The sequence below is a fragment of the Mastomys coucha genome, unplaced genomic scaffold (genome assembly GCF_008632895.1).
Source record: "Mastomys coucha isolate ucsf_1 unplaced genomic scaffold, UCSF_Mcou_1 pScaffold14, whole genome shotgun sequence".
NCBI lineage: Eukaryota > Metazoa > Chordata > Mammalia > Rodentia > Muridae > Mastomys > Mastomys coucha.
Window position 1 is genome coordinate 36,469,005 of NW_022196896.1, and position 7,620 is coordinate 36,476,624.

Sequence of the window (7,620 nt, forward strand, 5' to 3'; positions counted from 1 at the left end):
TCTTCTCAGCACCTCATGGTACCTTCTCCAAAATTGACCATATACTTGGTCACAAATCAGGCCTCAACAGATACAAGAAGATTGAACCCTATTAAAAATGGGGTACAGAGCTAAAAACGAATTCTCAACTGATGAATACCAAATGGCTGAGAAGCAACTAAGGAAGCTAAAAAGCAAGAAGGTATTCTTTCAACAAACCCAAAAGAAGATAGCCACACAAACATAATTCCACCTCAAACAACAAAAATAACAGGAAGCCACAATCACTTTTCATTAATATCTCTTAACATCAATGGACTCAATTCCCCAATAAAAAGACATAGAATAACAGACTGGATATGTAAACAGGACCCAGCACTTTGCTGCATACAAGAAACAGACTTCAGTGACAAACAAAGACACTACCTCAGAGTAAAAGGCTGGGAAAAATTTTTCCAAGCAAATGATCCCAAGAAGCAAGCTAGAGTTGCCATTCTAATATCGAATAAAATCGACTTTCAACCAAGAGTTATCAAAAAAGATAAGGAAGAACACTTCATACACATCGAAGGAAAAATCTACCAAGATGAACTTTCAATTCTGATCTATGCTCCAAATGTGAGGACATTTACATTCATAAAAGAAACTTTATTAAAGCTCAAAGCACACATTGCAAACCACACAATAATAATGGGAGACTTCAGTACCCCATTCTCTGCAATGGACAGATCATGGAAACAGAAACTAAATAGAGACAGAGGGAAACTAACAGATGTTATGAATCAAATGGATTTAACAGATATCTACAGAACATTTCATCCTAAAACAAAAGAATACACTTTCTTCTCAGAGCCTCATGTACCTTCTCAAAAACTGACCATATAATAGGTCACAAAACAGGCCTCAACAGATACAAGAAGATTGAAATAATTCCTTGCATTCTATCAGATCACCATGGACTAAGGCTGGTCCTCAATAACAACATAAACAACAGAAAGCTCACATACATGTGGAACTTGAACAACACCCTACTCAATGATAACTTGGTCAAGGAAGAAATAAAGAAAGAAATTAAAGACTTTTTAGAGTTTAATGAAAATGAAGGCACAACATACCCAAACTTATAGGACACAATGAAAGCAGTGCTAAGAGAAAAACTCATAGCTCTGAGTGCCTCCAAAAAGAAGCTGGAGAGAGCATATACTAGCAAGTTGACATCACACCTAAGAGCTGTAGAACAAAAAGAAGTAAATACACCCAAGAGGAGTAGAGGCAGGAAATAACCAAACTCAGGACTGAAATCAACCAAGTAGAAACAAAAAGAACTATACAAAGTATCAACAAAACCAGGAGCTGATTCTTCGAGAAAATCAACAAGATAGATAAACCCTTAACCAGATTAAACAGAGGGCATAGACACAGTATCCAAATTAACACAATCACAAATGAAAAGGGAACCTCATTGTGTTACTTACCTCAACTCATAGCTGTTGGTAACAGTAAGGAGACCCAGTGTCTTCTTCTGTCACCCTTGCCTTCTAACCTGTTGCTTTCATGCATGAATGCATCTCCATCCATGTTGGCCAGGCTGGTGTCCAGATTGTCAATGCCTGCTGGGAGCTCTACTACCTGAAGCATGGCATCCAGGCTGATGGCCAGATGCCAAGTGACAAGACCATTGGGGGAATAGATGACTCCTTCAACACCTTCTTCCGTGAGACAGGAGCTGGCAAGCATGTACCCTGGGCAGTTTTGGTAGATGTGGAACCCACAGTTATTGATGAAGTTCGAACTGGCACCTACCGCCAGCTCTTCCACCATGAATAGCTCATCACAGGCAAGAAAGATGCTGCCAATACCTATGCTTGTGGCCACTATGCCACTGGCAAGGGATCATTGACCTTGTCTTGGACAGAATTTGAAAGCTGGCTGACCAGTGCACAGTTCTTTCTCCAGGGCTTCTTGGTTTTCTATGGCTTTGGTGGGGAAACTAGCTCTGGGTTCACCTCCCTGCTGATGGAGCGTCTCTCTGTTGATTATGGAAAGAAGTCCAAGCTGGAATTCTCCATTTACCGCCCCCCAAGGTATCCACTGCTGTGGTTGAGCCCTACAATCCATCCTCACCACTCATATCACCCTGGAGCACTTTGATTGTGCCTTCATGGTAGACATTGAAGCCATCTATAATATCTGTAGTAGAAACTTCAACATTGAGTGCCCAACCTATGCTAACATTAACTGTCTTATTAGCCAGATTGTATCTTCCATCACTGTTTCCCTCAGATTTGATGGGACCCTGAATGTTGATCTGACAGAATTCCAGACCAACCTGGTACTCTACCCTCACATCCATTTCCCTCTGGCCACTTATGCCCCTGCTATCTCTGCTGAGAAAGCCTACCATGAGCAGCTTTCTATAGCAGAGATCACCAAACAACTAGATGGTTGAAACATGATGCTTGCCATGGTAAATACATGGCTTGCTGTCTGCTGTACCATGGTGATATGGTTCCCAAATGCTGCCATTGCCACTATCAATACCAAGCACATCATCCAGTTTATTGACTGGTGCCCGACTAGCTCCAAGGTTGCCATTAATTGCCAGCCTCCCACTGTGATACCTGCTGGTAACCTGGCCAAGATCCAGAGAGCTGTGTGCATGTTGAGCAACACCACGGCCATTGTTGAAGCCTGGGTTCACATAGATCACAAGTTTGATCTGATGCATGCCAAGTGTGCCTTTGTGCACTGGTATGTGGGTGAGGGCATGGAGGAGGGAGAGTTATTTGAGGCCCATGAGAACATGGTTGCCCTAGATAAGGATTATGAGGAGGTTGGTGTGGATTCTGTGGAAGGCAAGGGTAAGGAAGAAGGAGAGGAATTCTAAATCCATTCTTCTAGCCCCAGTATCATGTCAAACTCCACCTCCAGCATTAGCTGCAGGCATTGATGCTTCTATGCTGTTTCAATTCTGTGATCATGTCTTCTCCATGTGTACCTCTAAGTTTTCTATGATGTCTCAAAGTAAAAGCTTTAAGAAAAGAAGAAAAAAGAGAAAGAAATAAAAAGGAAGGCATAAGAAAAGAAACCAAGGAAATCAAAGAAAATCATCAGATCCTACAACAAAAGCCTATCCTCAAGAAAACTGGAAAATCTAGATAAAATGGAAAAATTTCTAGACAGATACCAGGAACCTAAGTTAAATCAGGATCAGATAAACCATCTAAACAGTCCCATAACCTCTAAAGAAATAGAAGCAATCCTTAAAAGTCTCCCAATCAAAAAAAGCCCAGGACCAGATGGGTTTAGTACAGTGTTACCCTCCTGGTTTGAGGCCTGCCTCTCATAACCACACCTCTCTGCACATCTCCTGCTATTTGACACGCCTCCAACCTGGTTCCAGGTACATTCAGAAGCTCCACCTCTGCAGAGAAAAAAGGAAGTCACTGATTGGACTGGCATGCTGACATACTTGGGGGGAGTGGTTTTGCCTCAGGTATTATACCTGTTGGGGGAACAAAGGTTGAACATTAAAGGTTCAAGATGACTGAGTGACCACAGCTCGTGTTGTCTAATTTTTATCCTCCCACGTGGGTAAGGTACAGTATGGCTAGCCTACCTCCTCCTATCTCTTTTTATCTCCTCCTATTTCTTTCTAACTCCATATTCCAGGTAACCCACTGTCTTAACGTTGCTGCTGGACAGCAACAGTACAGAATTCTCTAACATCATCAAAGAAAACCTAATACCAATACTTTTCAAACTATTCCACAAAACAGAAACAGAAGGTATTCTACCCAATTCATTCTATAAAGCCACAATTATGCTTATATCTAAATCACACAAAGAACCAACAAAGAAGGAGAACTTCAAATCAATTTCACTTATGAATGTTGATGTAAAAATACTCAGTAAAATTCTTGAAAACTGAATCCAAGAATATCAAAACCATCATCCATCATGATCAAGTAGGCTTCATCCAAGGGATATAGGGATGGTTCTATGTAGGGAAATCCATCAACATAATCCACTATATATGCAAACTCAAAGAAAAAAAGCACATGATCATCTCATTAGATGCTGAGAAAGCCTTTGACAAAATTCAACACCCCTTCATGATAAAAGGATTGGAAAGATCAGGAATTCAAGGCCCTTACCTAAACATAATAAAAGCAATATATAGTAGTCCAACAGCCAACATCAATTTAAATGGGGAGAAACTTGAAACAATCCTACTAAAATCAGGGACTAGACAAGGCTTCCCACTCTCTCCCTACCTGTTCAAGATAGTACTCCAAGTCCTAGCCAGAGCATTTAAACAATAAAAGGAGGTCAAAGGGATACAAATTGGAAAGGAAGAAGTCAAAATATCACTATTTGCAGATGATATGACAGTACACTTAAGTGCCCCCAAAAATTCTACCAGAGAACTCCAAAACCTGATGAAACAAACTTCAGCAAAGTGCCAGGATATAATATTAATTCAAGCAAATCAGTGGCCTTCCTCTACACAAAGGAAAGAAAGAAATTAGGGAAATAACACCATTCAAAATAATTACAAATAATATAAAATACCTTGGTATAGCTCTAACTAAGCAAGTAAAAGATCTGTTTTTTCTGTTCTTCAGAGACAAGAACTTCAAGTCTCTGAAGAAGGAAATTGAAGATCTCAGAAGATGGAAAGATCTCCCATACTCATTGATTGGCAGGAATAATATAAAAAAAGTCCATCTTGCTGAAAGTAATCTAAGGATTCAATGTAATCCCTATAAAAATTCCAGCTCAATTCTTCATAGAGTTAGAAACAGCAGTTTGCAAATTCATTTGGAATAACAAACATCCAGGATCGAAAAAACTATTCTCAACAATAAAAGAACTTCTAGGGGAATCACCATCCCTGACCTCAGGCTGTACTACAGAGCAATTGGGATAAAAACTGCATGGTATTGGTACAGTGCAAGACAGATAGATCAATGGGATAGAATGGAAGACTCAAAAATGAACCCACGCACCTATGGTCACTCGATCTTTGACAAAGGAGCTGAAACCATCCAGTGGAAAACAGACATTGTTTTCAACAAACGGTGCTGGTTCTACTGGAGGTCAGTATATAAAAGAATGCAAATCAATCCACTCCTATCACCCTGTACAAAGCTCAAGTCCAAGTGGATAAAAGACCTCCACATAAAACCAAATACACTGAAACTAATAGAAGAGAAAGTGGGGAAGAGCCTTGAGCACATAGGCTCAGGGGAAAATTTCCTGAAGAGAACACCAACGGCTTATGCTCTAAGATCAAGAATTAATCATAAAAAATTGCAAAGCTTCTGTAAGGCAAAAGACACTGTAAATAGTACAAAAATGCAACCAACATATTGGAAAAGATATTTACCAATCCTACATTTGATAGAGGGCTAATATCCAATATATACAAAGAACTCCAGAGAATCAAATAACCCTATTAAAAAATGGGTTACAGGGCTAAACAAAGAATTCTCAACTGAGGAATATCACATGACTGAGAAGCACCTAAAGAAATATTTAACATCCTTAATCATCAGGAAAATGCAAGTCAACACAACCCTGAGATTCCACCTCACACCAGTTAGAATGGCTAAGATCAAAAACTTAGGTGACAGCAGATACTGGTGAGGATGTGGAGAAAGAGGAACACTCTTCCATTGTTGGTGTGATTGCAAATGGGTACAACCCCTCTAGAAATCAGTCTGGTGTTTCCTCAGAAAATTGGACATAGTGCTACATGAGGACCCTGTTATATCACTCCTGGGCATATACCCAGAAGATGCTCCAACATGTAATAAGGACACATGCTCCACTATGTTCATAGCAGCCTTACTTAAAATAGCCAGAAGCTGGAAAGAACCTAGATGTCCTTCAACAGAGAAAAGGATACAGAAAATTTGGTACATTTACACAATGGAGTACTACTCAACTATTAAAAGCAATGACATAATGAAATTCTTAGGCAACTGGCAGTGATGGCACTTGCCTTTAATCCCAGCACTTGAGAGGCAGAGGCAGGAGGATTTCTGAGTTTGAGGCCAGCCTGCTCTATAGAGTGAGTTCTAGGACAGCCAGGGCTATACAGAGAAACCCTGTCTCAAATGCCCCCCCAAAAGAAATTCTTAGGCAAGTAAATGGAACTAGAAAATATCATCCTGAGTGAGGTAACCAAATTTAAAAAACACACTTATATGCATTTACTGATAAGTGGATGTTATCCCAAAAGCTCAGAATACCCAAGATACAATTCATAGACCACATGAAGCTCAAGAAGAAGGAAGACCAAAGGGTGGGTGCTTCAGTCCTTTTTAGTAGGGGGAACAAAATACTCATAGGAGGAAATACAGAGACAAAATATGGAGCAGAGACTGAAGGAAAGGCCATCCAGAGACTGCTCCACCTGGAAATTCATCCCATATACAGTCACCAAACCCCTAGTGTGGATGCCAACAAGTGCTTGCTGTCAGGAGCCTGATATAGCTGTCTCCTGAGAGACTCTGCCAGAGCCTGACAAATACAGAGGTGGATGTTCGCAGCCAACTATTAGAGTGAGCATGGGGTCCCCAATGGAGGAGTTAGAGAAAGAACTGAATGAGCTGAAGGGGGTTGCAACCCTAGGAAGAACAACAAAATCAACCAACCAGACACTCCAAATCTCCCTGGGACTAAACCGCCAACCAAAAAAGTATACATAGAAAGACCCATAGCTCCAGCCTCATATGTAGCAGAGGATGCCCTTGTCAGGCATCAATGGGAGGAGAGGCCCATGGTCCTGGGACTGCTCAATGCCCTAGTGTAGAGTAATGTCAAGGTGGGGAGGTCAAAGTGGGTAGGTGGGTAGGGAACACCCTCATAGAAGTGGGTGAAGGGAGGATTAGATAGGGGGATTCTGGAGGGGAATCCAGGAAAGGGGATAACATTTGAAATATAAATAAAGAAAATACCCAATAAAAGAAAAAATAATAAGTGTCTCAATGAGGGATAAGCTTAAGTCATTGGCTCCCTAACTTGATAAGTTAATTTGCAAGCCAGGCTCCTCCTATTGCTGTACTTTGCTTTCTTAGATATCACAATCAGTTTGGGGAGAATGTTATCTAGAAGATGAAGATGGTCAATTTCTTTTTGTGTCACTCCTTTAGCTACAAGGCTGCTTCCACTGAATATCAGCTGCAGTCATTTCCTCATCTTTCCTAGGAAGTTAGAGATCAGCTAAGCCTTTGTGCTATCTATTTCCTACTCTCCACCTGTGAACTTTTAGTATAGAGCTGACCATATGATCCTCCTCATACTTCTAGTGTCATAGTTTCTTGCTTTTTTGATTGCCATACATTAGCACTTCTCTAAAAATTCAGCCTATAAAATCAAAACAACCCTGAGATTCCACCTCACACCAGTCAGAATGGCTAGGATAAAAAGCTCAGGTGACAGCAGATGCTGGAGAGGTTGTGGAGAAAGAGGAACATTACTTCATTGCTGGTGGGATTGCAAACTGATACAACCACTCTGGAAATCAGTTTGGCCGTTCCTCTGGAAACTGGACATAGTACTGCCGGAGGACCCAGCTATACCACTCCTGGGCATATACCCAAAAGATATTGCAACATGTAAGAAGGACAC

General features: G+C 40.8%; 1 pseudogene; it reads left to right on the plus strand.

Moving 5' to 3' along the window:
• The first annotated feature begins 1,533 nt into the window (after positions 1 to 1,533).
• On the plus strand, positions 1,534 to 2,866 carry LOC116088143 (annotated as a pseudogene).
• The last annotated feature ends 4,754 nt before the right edge of the window (positions 2,867 to 7,620 follow it).